We start from the raw sequence: 13,077 nt of genomic DNA on the forward strand, positions 1-13,077 counted from the left end.
AAGTGGATAGGGCTTCCCTGGTGGCACAGTGGTTGAGAGTCCGCCTGCCGATGCAGGGGACATGGTTCATGCCCCAGTCCAGGAAGATCCCACATACCGCGGAGTGGCTGGGCTCGTGAGCCATGGCCGCTGAGCCTGTGCATCCGGAGCCTGTGCTCCGCAACAGGAGAGGCCACAACAGTGAGAGGCCCACATACCGAAAGAAAAAAAAAAAAGTGGATAAATTCCTAGAAAAATATAATCTCCCAAGACTAAATCAGGGAAAAATAGAAAATATGAACACACCAAGACCAGACAGCTTCAAAGTTGAATTCTACCAAACATTTAAAGAAGAGTTAACACCTAACCTTCTCAAACTATTCCAAAATTGAAGAGGATAGAACACTTCCAAACCCATTCTATAAGACCAGCATCACCTTGATACCAAAATCAAAGACACCACACAAAAAAAGAAAATTACAGGCCTATACCACTGATGAAAATAGATGCAAAAATTCTCAACAAAATATTAGCAAATCAAATTCAATAATACATTAAAAGGATCATACACCATGATCAAGAAGTATTTATCCCAGGGATGCAAGGATAGCTTAACATCCACAATTCAATCAATGTGATACACCATATTAACAAATTGAAGAATAAAAGTCATATCATTATCACAAGTTTGTGAAAGAACTTTTGACAAAATTCAACATCCATTTATGGCCAAAATTCTCAAGAAAATGAGAATGGGGGAACATACCTCAACATAATAAAAGCCATATATGACAAACCTACAGCCAACATCATACTCAGTGGTGAAAAGCTGAAAGCATTTCCTGTAAAATCAGGAACATGACAAGGATATCCACTCTCACCAGTGTTATTCAACAAATTATTGGAAGTCCTAGCCAGAACAATAAGACAATATAAATAAATAAATAAATGGAATCTAATTGGAAAGCAATAAATAAAACTGTCACTGTTTGCAGATTTCATTATATTTATGTATATAAAATATATATAATACCTAATTATATGTGTGTGTGTTTGTGTATATATATATATATATATATATATTTTTTTTTTTTTTTAATTTTTTTTTTTTTGGTAAGCATGTATATTCCTAAAGAGCCCACCAAAAACTATTAGAACTGAAAAATAAATTCGGTAAAGCTGCAGGATACAAAATTAATACATGGAAATCTGCTGTGTTTCTATACACTAACAATGAAGTATCAGAGAAGTTAAGAAAACAATCCCATTTATAATTTAATCAAAAAGAATAAAACACCTAGGAATAAATCTCACCAAGGAAGTAAAAGACTTAGAAAACTATAAGACACTGATGAAAGAAATTGAAGATGACACAAACAAATGGAAAGATATACCATGCTTACGGATTGGAAGAATTAATATCATTAAAATCACCATACTACCCAAGGCAAATCTACAGATTCAATGCAATCTCTATCAACTGGAACAAATAATTCTAAAACATGTAAGGAAATACAAAAGACCCTGAATAGCCAAAATGAACTTCAGAAAGAAGAACAAATCACACTCCCTGATTTCAAACTATACTAGAAAGCTACAGTAATCAAAACAGTATGGTAGTAGCACAAAAACAGACACATAGATCAATGGAACAGAATAGAGAGCTCAGAAATAAACCCACACACTTATGGTCAGTTAATCTACAACAAAGGAGGCAAGAATATACAATGGAGAAAAGATAGTCTCTTCAGCAAGTGGTGTTGGGAAAACTGGACAGCTACATGCAATAGAATCAGACTGAACTACTTTCTCATACCATATAGAAAAGTAAACTCAAAATGGATTAAAGACTTTAATGTAAGATTTGAAACCATAAAAATCCTGGAAGAAAACAGAGGCAGTACACTCTTAGACATTGGTCTTAGAAATATTTTTTTAGATGTCTCCTCAGGCAAGGGAAACATAGAAAAAATAAAATAAACAAATGGGACTACATCAATCTAAAAAGCTTTTGCACAGTGAAGGAAACTATCAACAACATGAAAAGGCAGCCTACTGAATGGGAGAAGATATTTACAAACAATGTATCTGATATGGGGTTAATGTCCCAAATATACAAAGAATTTATACAACTCAACATCAAAAAAAAAAACAAAAAAACAACCCATTAACAAATGGACAGAGGACCTGAATTGACATTTTTCCAAAGAAGGCATACAGATGGCCAAGAGACACATGAAAAGACACTCAACATCACTAATCATCAGGGAAATGCATATAAAAACAACATAAGATACCACCTCACACCTGTCAGAATGGCTATCATCAAAAAGACATCAAATAACAAGTGTTGGAGAGGATGAGGAGAAAAGGGAACCCTCATGCACTGTCAGTGGTATTGTAAATTGGTGCAGCCACTATGGAAACAGTATGGAGGTTCCTCAAAACACTAAAAAATAGAACTGCCTTACAATCCAGCAATTTCACTTCTGGGAATCTACCCAAAGAAAACAAAAACACAAATTTGAAAAGATATATGTACTCCAGTGTTCATTGCAACATTATTTACAGTAGCCAAGATATGGAAGCAACCTACGTGTCCACTGATAGATGAATGGATAAAGAAGATGTGATACACACACACACACACACACACACACACACACACACACACACACACACAGAGGAATATTACTCAGCCATAAAAAATGAAATCTTGCCATTTTCAACAATATGGGTGCATCTAGAAGGTATGCTAAGTGAAATAAGGCAGAGAAAGATAAATCCCGCATTATCTCACTTATATGTGGAATAGAAAAAACAAAACAAGCAAGCAAACAAAACAAAACAAAAAAACAGACTCATAGATACAGAGAACAAATATGTGGTTGCCAGAAGGCAGATGGGTGAGGGGGTCAGCAAAACAGGTGAAGGGGATTAAAAGGTACAAACCTCCAGCCATATAAGAAATAAGTCACAAGGATGTAATAAACAGCATAAGGAATATGGTCAATAATATTGCAATAACTTTGTATGCAGACAGATGGTTACTCGACTTATCTTGGTGATCATTTCATAATGTATGAAAATATCATGTAATTACGTAGTACACCTGAAACTATCATAATAGTGTATGTCAACTATATTTCAATAAAAAATATAAATTACTTTCATGAAGAAAAATATATGTATTCAGATACAAACATAAGAATACACATTTTCTATGGAGGAAAAAATTTTTAAAGGAAAGGGGTCCTATATATTATGGATAATCCAGAAAATTAAAGGCATTTAATCAAATTAGCTTAACTGTTCCACCCTAAAATGGTAGATGGAAGTAATTTTAAAGAGAAAAAAGACAGAAAGAAACCCATCTTTATAATTGGCAGCATCTCTGGAAGTGGTTCCTTTTAAACTACTGAATTAGAATGTAAGAATGTTGCTAGTAAAAATGGGTTGTATTTTATCTGAACAATAGTTTAAGCCTTTTCAATAACATGGCCACAACTCATGAAAACATGTAACTCAGTTTCTTTTGAACATGGTTTTCATGGGTTAATAACTTTTTTTTAGCTCTGAGGAATGGAACAAACTAAATACCAGAAAGAGAAAAGCAGTCTGAAACTCAGCATTAAGGAGAATCCTGACTAGGGTAAGCACAGCTAGAGATAAAAAGGGTTAGAACGGGGGTGTCCTAGTAAGTAATCTCAAAGGTAACCCAGGGCACAACCTACAGTTAGTTCATCAGATTCCAAGAGAGATTTGTGACTAGGCTTATTATCTCTTTCACTCCCAAAGACTTCAGCTACTTTCCAGATATTTCATTCCCCACCCAGGCCCTTAGACTGTACTTGATTTATTTTGTGATGTTATGGTTTTTAAAATCAATGGTTCTCAATCCTAGATGCACTTCATTATAACCCAGGAAACTTAAAAAAGAAATTATCAACGCCTGCCTCCCCTCCGGCACTCTGATTTAATTTGTATGGATGGGACCAGCGCCAGGTGATTCTAACTTGCAACAAGGGTTGAGAATCACTGGTTGGAGAACAATCCAAACAGGTTAAAATTATGTAAAGAAGGAGGCACTATAATTGGGCTAAATAAATTTACAAGGCTAGGCAAGGTGCCTCAAGTTCCTGCAATCAGATATAAGATGGTACTTTCAGGATCCCAGATTTTTTTCCATCAAATTGAGAGACTCAATTGCTGAGAGAAATCTATTTGCCCAGAACGTTCAAATTTTTACAAAGTTCAGCACTTCACCTGTGAGACAGAAGCAAAAACAGTAGAATTAAAGGTAATCTATTCCACCTAGCATTCAAAATGTGATAAACAAGAAAATGTGATAAACAAGGAAATGTGGAGCAGGGTGCATAATATTATGATTTTTACTAATAACCGTAAGAGTAAAATCAAAGCTACCATTTACTGAGTTCAATTACTGTATTAAGCACAGTAACCCTTTCCAAGGGTGACCTCATTGAAAATTTAAAACATGATTAAAGCAATAGAAATTATTACCCACCTTTCACAGATAATAAGGAAATTGAGGCTCAAAGAGATTACCTCACTTTCCCCAGAGTCACACAGCAAATAAGTGGAAAAACCAAGATTAGAATCCAGGTCTTCTGCTCTCTAGAGCCCATTCTCTTAATCACCATTATCTCTGACCTAGAACACTGAAGAGTCTCCTAAGTACTTGCTACTCAAAGGATAGTCCATAGACCAGCAGCAACAGCCTGCTGGTGCTGGCCCATTCCAGATCTGCTGAATCAGACTCCACATTTTAAGATCAGCGGGAGATTCACATGCACATTAAAGTTAAAGAAACGCAAGACTATCTGGTTTTCCCACATTATTACCTCTCACAAATTCATCATCCATACTGCATCCAAAGTCTTTAAAAAACAAATCCAATAATTTTATTTCTCCACTTAAGACTTTTAAATGGTTTCACAAATACCCTTGGAATAAAGTCCAAAATTCTTTTGCAATACAGATAACTGGACTCTGCATAATATCACCCATGCCTGCCTCTGCAGCCTGATCTCTCCCACCTCCCCCATTCAGTGATTTGTATACCCCAAGCACAAAGACTTTTCTGCTCATCAAATCCCAACACACTCTACCTTCCTTGCTTCTTTCCTTCAAGTTCTTCCCTGCTTAGAATATACCACAACCCACCACCATGACCACCTCCATGTCAGCCACATTCAAAGCTGTATCTCCACTGCATAACAGTGTAGTGCCTGGCACAGACCTAGAAGCAGGATAAATGTGCTCAATAAATACATGCTTAAGACAACTCGACTGAGGGCCTCAACTGTTTCCTTCGTTCATCTGCTCTTTGCTCTCGCTATGATCCTCATTTCATTCCTCCTTCCCTGTCCCCAGCATCACCCCTCTTCTGTAACTCACCTCTCTATCAGTAACCTCATGGCTACTGAAGTTGTCAGCTTTAGAAAGAAGCACTGCCGTGTCCACATAGCCACTGCCCCGGGATTACTCACCAGCTGGATGACAACTGCTTCACTTTAACCCTGAGGCTCCTGGGATAGGCCCAGTCCTTTCCAGAAGTGGACAGAAGGCCCTACTGACCGTTTTTCAACCCAAAATTTAATATATAGATGAAACCAGAGATCAGGGACCTGTCAGCAGTCAATGAAGAGCCAAAAGCTTCACTATCTCTCTGCCTACACAAGACACTTTCACTGAGCTGACAAGATGGATTATCAAGAGTTGCAGTTAACTTCATAGTTTATATGTGATGGCCAAGCTTGCTACTCTAAGAAAACAAATGACAAGACCCTTTTATAAAACAGATATCTGCCTCCAGTTTAAATCCTGAGTAAATATATTTTCATATACACGTTTACATTAATAATGACAAAAATAAGATCTATTCATCTATTAAATGCAAGCTATTGAGCACCTGACATGCTCAAAGCTTTAAACACACTATCTTATTTAATCTTTATCATCACTTTATGTGGTAGAATGCTTATTATCCTTGCTTTACAGAAGAGGAAACCAAGGGCTTAGTAACATGCCTAAGAGGCAGGGCTGGGATTTCAGTCATAGGCCTTCAGACTACCACTCTCTATTGCTTCTCTATGTTTTGCTATTTGGATCACTTTCTCATCTTAGAAGTCACAGACCTGGACATTCCCAAAGCAACAGTCCCTCAGAGGATGACCTCAAAAGCTGTAGCAACAGCTTGTATTTCAAAGCTGCCTTTCTGCATTAAAAGAGAAAACTGAGATTCAGGGGGAAAATGTGGGAATAGAGCTCAAAGGTGCTTATGAATGCAATTCCACAAATACTTTTTCCGTGTCTACTAGTGGTCACGCACTTTGCTGGAAGCTGACTGATCAGACTGTCATTTAGGAGAGTGCTGGTGGGACAGAGGGTGACCAGGAGAACATCTCCCATAATGACTATCTCAGGAACGTTTAGCCAGTAATTTATAAAACTGCTACTTTATTATCTAATTATGTAGAAATCATCTTTCACACACAAGAGGTGAGAGTAATCTGCTTTATCTGTGAATACATAATTGAAAAGGCCAATGTGTCTTCTAAAACAAAAGTTTTATATAATTCAAACAACTCATGTGTTCATTTATGTTACCCTATATTAGAGGATTAGATTTTAACATATGTGAATGCAAACACAATGTCAGATTTTGTTCTCGTGTCTTACAGGACAAAAGAGAAAAGAGTATTGGGAGCCAAGACAAGACTAATTCCCAAAATACAAATGGAACATATTGAAGCTGCATGTACATTAAAAGAAAGAGAGCTGCATGTACACAGAAACATTTCCTAAAGCATTCCACCAAACATGTACAGGAATAAGGCAAGGACAAGGATACTAAGTAAAATAAAGCATGAGCCTAAAAGGTCACATACAGGACTATGAGGCCTCCAGAACCCTGCCTCCTTGCAGAAACAGAATGCTTGTGACACAAGGGCATGAGATGAAGGCTGTGAATGTTGTACCTCAATTCCCTAATTTTTTAAATGAAAAAGTTAGATTAGATGATTTATAAGGTCCTTCTAGCCCTAACCCATTAGCTACTTTTCATCCATGAGGCCCTGTACCTAAAGAGATATGAGCTATATGTTCAGAAAACATTTGTTGAATTCATGAAATATCACGTTACCAATAATAAGAAAAGAGACTTTACAACAATTGGTCCTGGTCTGTGGCCTAGGAAGAACAAATTAGAAGAGAAACCATTATCTAAACAGCTTCACATATGGCGTCCCTGCTAGCTGTCTGCTGGTAGAATGAAAATAACCCTGGACTTGGAAACAAGACGTTCGGGTCTAGTCTCATCCCTGACACAGACCAGCTGTGTGACCTTGGGCAAACTGCTTCACCACCTGCACCAGTTTCCTCATCTCTAAAATAAAAGTATTATAAAACTCTATATAGCTAACATTTGTGGAACCTCTACTATATGCCAGGAACTGTTTCAAGATCTTTGCCTTAGATTTAAATGATCTCAAAGGTTTTTGCAGCACTACCGTTTAGTGTTTAACTACAGAGGCAACATGGTATAGTGGAAAGATTCCAAATTCCGTGCTCAGAAAGCTCGGGCTCCCTCCACCTCCATAAGATACAGTCTTTTTCTAAGCAGAGTCTGTCAAGCAAAATGGGTTACAATCTCGGTAGTTCTATTCACTAGCTTAGTTAACTTCGACACGTTGCTCAACTTCCCTATTTCCTAGCCTTAGTTTTCTAATATGGAAAATGCATATGAAAATGGCTATTTCTCTCATATAGCGCTTGAGAGGATTAAACTATAACTAAATGTAGTATCTATTTATTTATAAAAGATATATTACATTTTATTACTAGGTGTGTGACCGTGTACAAATCGTCTTCTCAAGTTTTTTTTCTTATCTACAAATGGGAGATACAGTATTATTACGAGAGATAGTATGAACATGCTCTGTAAACTGTTGAGTGTTAGCACTGTTTGAAAGCATGCATAATTCCTAAGATACTAAGAAAAGCGTATACAATAAACCCCCACGTAGTACTTGGAAGAGCGTATATAATCAAAAACAACAAGAACACATTTTTGCTAAACATATTTCACTACACCCGGCTCGCAGCTAGTGGACGCAGGGCAAGCAGCCAAGAACGCAGGGCCACGTGGAAGTTGTAGTTCCGAGTCAAGGGGCTGCTCCAAAGAACTACTGGAAGTGAGACTTCAACTCCCAGGAGACACCTCGCCAAGCCAAATGACACGCTGGGAGATGGAGTACCAGCCCTCCGGGAAACTAGAGGCGGGACTACAACTCCCAGAAGCCTCCGCTGCCCGGGCCGCCGGCGGTAAGATGGAGCCAGAAAATGGAGAGTTCAGGTACAGGACCTTAACAGGTGCGAGTCGGGGCCGCTTTCGGTAGTCCCGGACCCAGCAAGGATCTGAGCCTTTCTAACATGACCACAGGCTGTATTCTATGCCGATCCCAAGCACAGTTCTGAGAGACGCACAATAATAAAAGTTTGAATGTGGCAAACTTTCACAAGCAAGACTTCATCTAGATTTCAGCTCCTGGCAGCTCCTTGGGCCACTTAGGCAGGGAGCCTTAAGTTCTTTTTTCCCCGGTAAGCACTGTGAGTGGCTAGTCATACAGCAGAGGCAGAATTTGATCCTAGAGAGGAAGCTGCAAATCCAGCTCCAGTTCCACTAACCGGCCTTTTTCCCCCACATGAACACACCTTAAAAATCCCCGCATGTTTTCATATATAAACTACATTAGGGCTTCCCTGGTGGCGCAGTGGTTGGGAGTCCGCCCCGGTCCGGGAGGATCCCGCATGCCGCGGAGCGGCTGGGCTCGTGAGCCATGGCCGCTGAGCCTGCGCGTCCGGAGCCTGTGCTCCGCAAAGGGAGAGGCCGCGGCAGTGAGAGGCCCGCGTACAGCAAAAAAAAAAAAAAAGAAAAAAAAAAATCTACATTAAGCCATAAAATAGATGTAAGGAAGTCCAACAGAGTACTGATTTCTCCCACCATAATGAATTATTCTGTGTCTTTTAAATACTAAATGTAAAATTCTCTCCCAAAATATTGCCTTCCCCGTGTCCTGCTTAGCTCCTCCTCCTGGACACTTGTTCAAACCCTCCTCCCTCCCCCTGGGGAACCCAGAGCTGGATGTTTAACACACATCTGTTGGGGCATAGAGTCCTGCTACTTGACAGAAAACTGAAAAAAATCCAAAAGCGGCCCATGCTAACTACACCACCAGAGCCAGGAGCTGGGGCGTCCCCTGGAACCGCTGGCATGCCCCCATGCCTCAGTTTATCCACTTACAAAATGCGGCGGAGGAGGGGCGGGTTAGGGTTAGGGCCGGTGCTCAGGAAGTGGCCGTGAGAAGGTGAGGTGAGGTGGGAGGGTCCTCCCGACAGACCCCCCACTACCTCCCAACGAGCTGCGTGGACCCAGTCAGTCCCCGCTCCACTGGACCGCCGGAGTAATGACCAGACGCGCGCGGAACCCCGGATCTGCGCCACAGAAACACTGTTCGACTTGGGCTTGCCCCCGCCCCTACCTTCCAAGATCTTGGCAGCTGGGAAGTGAAAGGCAGAGGGAGGGAGCGCGGGGCAGAAGCAGTTCCTGGGCGTGTGCCCACGGGAGTGGCTGCCTGAGGGACCCAGGAGCAGAGGGCAAAAAGTCTCTCCACTGGACGGAGCGGAGCAAGGACTACAACTCCCAGACGGCCCCGCGGCGGGGAAGGGCCCCAACATGGCTACTCGTCTGGGGACAGACGCTCGGGCCAATAGGCGCAGAGCACGTGCCTATACCGGGCCAATCAAAAGCCATAATGACAAAAATCCCTGTTTAGGGGACGGGAAACACTGTTGCTCTCTGGAAAGAAGCTGAGGTGAGAATTCCCTCAGAAAGGGATTTCGTCATAATCCACACAATCTTTGTTTTTTACCAAATGTAAAAAGTAACATGATTGTTTAAGCTGTGCTGCATTTTTGCTTCCTTCTTTCCTCCCACACGCGCTCAACTTACCCACCCCTCACTGCTCCTCACTGTCTGAATTTCCTTTCGCTTCGTTTCCTCACTCTGGATCTTTTTTGATTCCTAAAGCCTTCCTTTCTTTTGTTTCTCTCAGCACGCAGGCTCGCAGGCCTTAATTGAACCGGTGTATGACTGCACTCCGCCTTCCCGGGCATCCTAACCAAAATTGAACCACAGACTCCCCTGTCCATTCCTTTCTTCTTTTTGTGTGTTATTTTTCTCCTTAGCTCTTGTCCTTAACCAAGCATTTTATATAATTTATCTTTTTTATCATCTTGCCCCTTAGAATGAAAGATCTGTTATAGATATGGGGTTTTTTTTCTGGTCACTGCAGTGTTTCTAGCACCTAAAAGTATAAATAGTATCTATAATATATATAGTATAATATTTTAAATTATAAATTTTAATTTAAACTTATTATATATAATCCATATATTTATATACTATAAAATTTCTATTATAATATTTTATATAGTATATATATACACCCATACTATATGTATTACATATAGTGTATATATATATATATGTATATAATAGGCATTCAGTAAATGTATTTCAAGTAATTAAATGAATTATTCTCTATTCTCCCTTTCTCCCTTTCTTTGGTGCAGATCAATTCAGTTCATGTCTGACCACCGTGGGGCCCTTGTGCTTGCTCCCTTTTTAAATTCAAAATCATTCAGTATATTCTGCCCAGTGCCATATAGGTGCTGGAGAAATTGAATCATTCTCAGTTCTTAACCTCAAGATGCTCCTGGTCTAGTGGAGGATGAGAAGCAAACATAATTTGCAATAAATGCAACTGAAAATTGCAGAACAGCTAATTAATTTCACAAAGGCATACAGCTCATAAACAGGGACTAGAATCCTGGCCTTCAGACTCTTGTTACTACACCATGCTGCTTCTTATAGCTACCTCTCTTCTTCAAGATTGCCTCCTTCCCTTTTCTTTCCTCCCAATCCTAGTGCCAAGGAAAAAGAGACATTTGCCAGTCATCTTTTACATTTAAAAGGGAGAAACAAAGAGCAATTACACTTGGACAAACACTTAGATAGGTCCCTACTTTCCCTGACACCATTTCCTTTTGTTTTGTTTTCTTTTTTTTTTTTTTTTTTTGTGGTACGCGGGCCTCTCACTGTTGTGGCCTCTCCCATTGCGGAGCACAGGCTCCGGACGCGCAGGCTCAGCGGCCATGGCTCACGGAACAAGCGGCTACGCGGCATGTGGGATCTTCCCGGACCGGGGCACAAACACGTGTCCCTTGCATCGGCAGGCGGACTCTCAACCCCTGCGCCACCAGGGAAGCCCCTTCTTTTTTTTTCCTCTCACTTTTTTCTTTGGCCTGCTTCATTACATGCCCGTGATTACACCAAGTCTTAGATCTCACATCCTTTCTGATGTTTGAACCGCACAGATAGTAGCGAGGTGTCCTACAAAATGTCCTGGTGTGAAACACTGATGTCTTAGGAAGCTTGACTCAGAGAATGTCACAGTGGATTATGGTCAGTTTCCAGATCATCACACAGACACCGTGGCCACATAAAATAATAGAGAATTGTGAATAGGTGAAATTGAAAACAATTGCAGTTAAAACAGCAGAAGTGTGATCAATATGTGTACAGACTGATTTCATGCACAGGGATTAAAACCCCTCTCCAGGCTTCCTACCCTAATCTTCTGTTAATTTGGGGTGGTTTCCTATAATACAGCAGTTCTTTCTAGCTTTTATGAGAAAAAAGCAGTCCCAGCTTTTCTCAGGCTGATTGGCATGAGAGATTTCAACACAAATGTCAGCAGCCACACTAAATGTGGAAGAAATTACTGAACCATATGAAACTGGAAAGCTCAACAACTAGACTCTTCTCCTGAGAAAGTATCAGCCTATAATCATTACATCTCCTACTTAGCAATCAGAAGGTAAATATCATGAACATACTTAGGATCTAAACAGTGGTATCTAATGATTATTAAACCATTGTCTGGCAACCTACTATGAACATATGCATATTCAGCTGTGAATGACGCTGATTGGCATGATCTTCGGCAATATATACATTCACAGAGAGCTTTAAGATATGGCACTTGAACCGGTTTGCAGGGTAGAAATTGAGACACAGATGTAGAGAACAAACGTATGGACACCAAGGGGGGAAAGCAGTGGTGGGTGGTGGTGGTGGTGTGATGAATTGGGAGATTGGGATTGACATGTATACACTGATGTGTATAAAATGGATGGCTAATAAGAACCTGCTGTGTAAAAAAAATTAAATTCAAAAATTAAAAAAAAAAAAGATATGGCACTTGCCTTGGACCCAGGACATGCAAGTGCCGAGATAATCAGTGGGGAGATAACTATCTGATCTGCAGGTTCATTAGTAATCACCTGGAGATGGCATCTTAGTTTGCGTTCTCCCACAAGTATATCCTGAGACAAGTATTCAAGAGCAAGTAGTTTATTTAGAAGGTAATTGCAGGAAACTGCAGTGGGAGAATAGGAAAGTGAAATGCGGAAGGGAAGACAGACAAAGAAGGTGCACTATCAAGCATGTTACTGCTCGGGGTGATCAGAGCTTAATCTTCCTGGGGAACTCTAGGAAACAATGTGGAACCCATGCCTTAGATTGAGCTATCCCACCAAAGGGACAAAAGAACCCTATTGTTTAAACACCATCTCCCATCAGTCAATGATTGGGGGCTGTTTTCAGGGGCTGTTAAGTCCCTGGCTCTTCATCATACTGTATGAAAGGCAGAGTTGCTCAGTGGCCTGAGGAAGCCAGAGATACAGGTGCTGCCATGTACTGGTGGGACACCAGTAGTATCTGCTACAGGTGGCTTTGGTTCACCACAAGCTTTTATCACTGAGACTAGCAGAATAAGAATAATTCAAAATTAAATAAATACATACAAAAAGAACTAACCAAATGAACAAAAAAACCAAGCAGCCTACCACCTTGTATACCTCATCACGTGAACAGTTAAAATAGATAGCACTTCCTAAATCCTCACTAGAACAAAAACTGAACAAAAACAGCAACAACAAAAACCTCTT

General features: G+C 40.2%; 1 protein-coding gene across 15 annotated transcripts in view; it reads right to left on the reverse strand.

Annotated features, from left to right (window-relative positions):
- Positions 1-9,670, reverse strand: part of FHIT (fragile histidine triad diadenosine triphosphatase) — a 1,443,555-nt gene extending 1,433,885 nt beyond the window's left edge. For 5 of the 15 annotated variants that reach the window (XM_029242160.1, XM_029242145.1, XM_029242157.1 and 2 more), the window contains exon 1: positions 9,546-9,659. The gene's annotated coding sequence lies outside the window, so the exon portion shown is untranslated. Of the gene's footprint in view, positions 1-9,307; positions 9,485-9,545 lie in introns of those variants that run through there. The other 10 variants (XM_029242164.1, XM_029242154.1, XM_029242147.1 and 7 more) reach the window with 5 other exon arrangements.
- Between the last annotated feature and the right edge of the window lie 3,407 nt (positions 9,671-13,077).

The sequence above is a fragment of the Monodon monoceros genome, unplaced genomic scaffold, assembly GCF_005190385.1.
Source record: "Monodon monoceros isolate NGI ecotype Baffin Bay Population unplaced genomic scaffold, NGI_Narwhal_1 Super_Scaffold_3, whole genome shotgun sequence".
In the NCBI taxonomy this organism is placed as follows: domain Eukaryota; kingdom Metazoa; phylum Chordata; class Mammalia; order Artiodactyla; family Monodontidae; genus Monodon; species Monodon monoceros.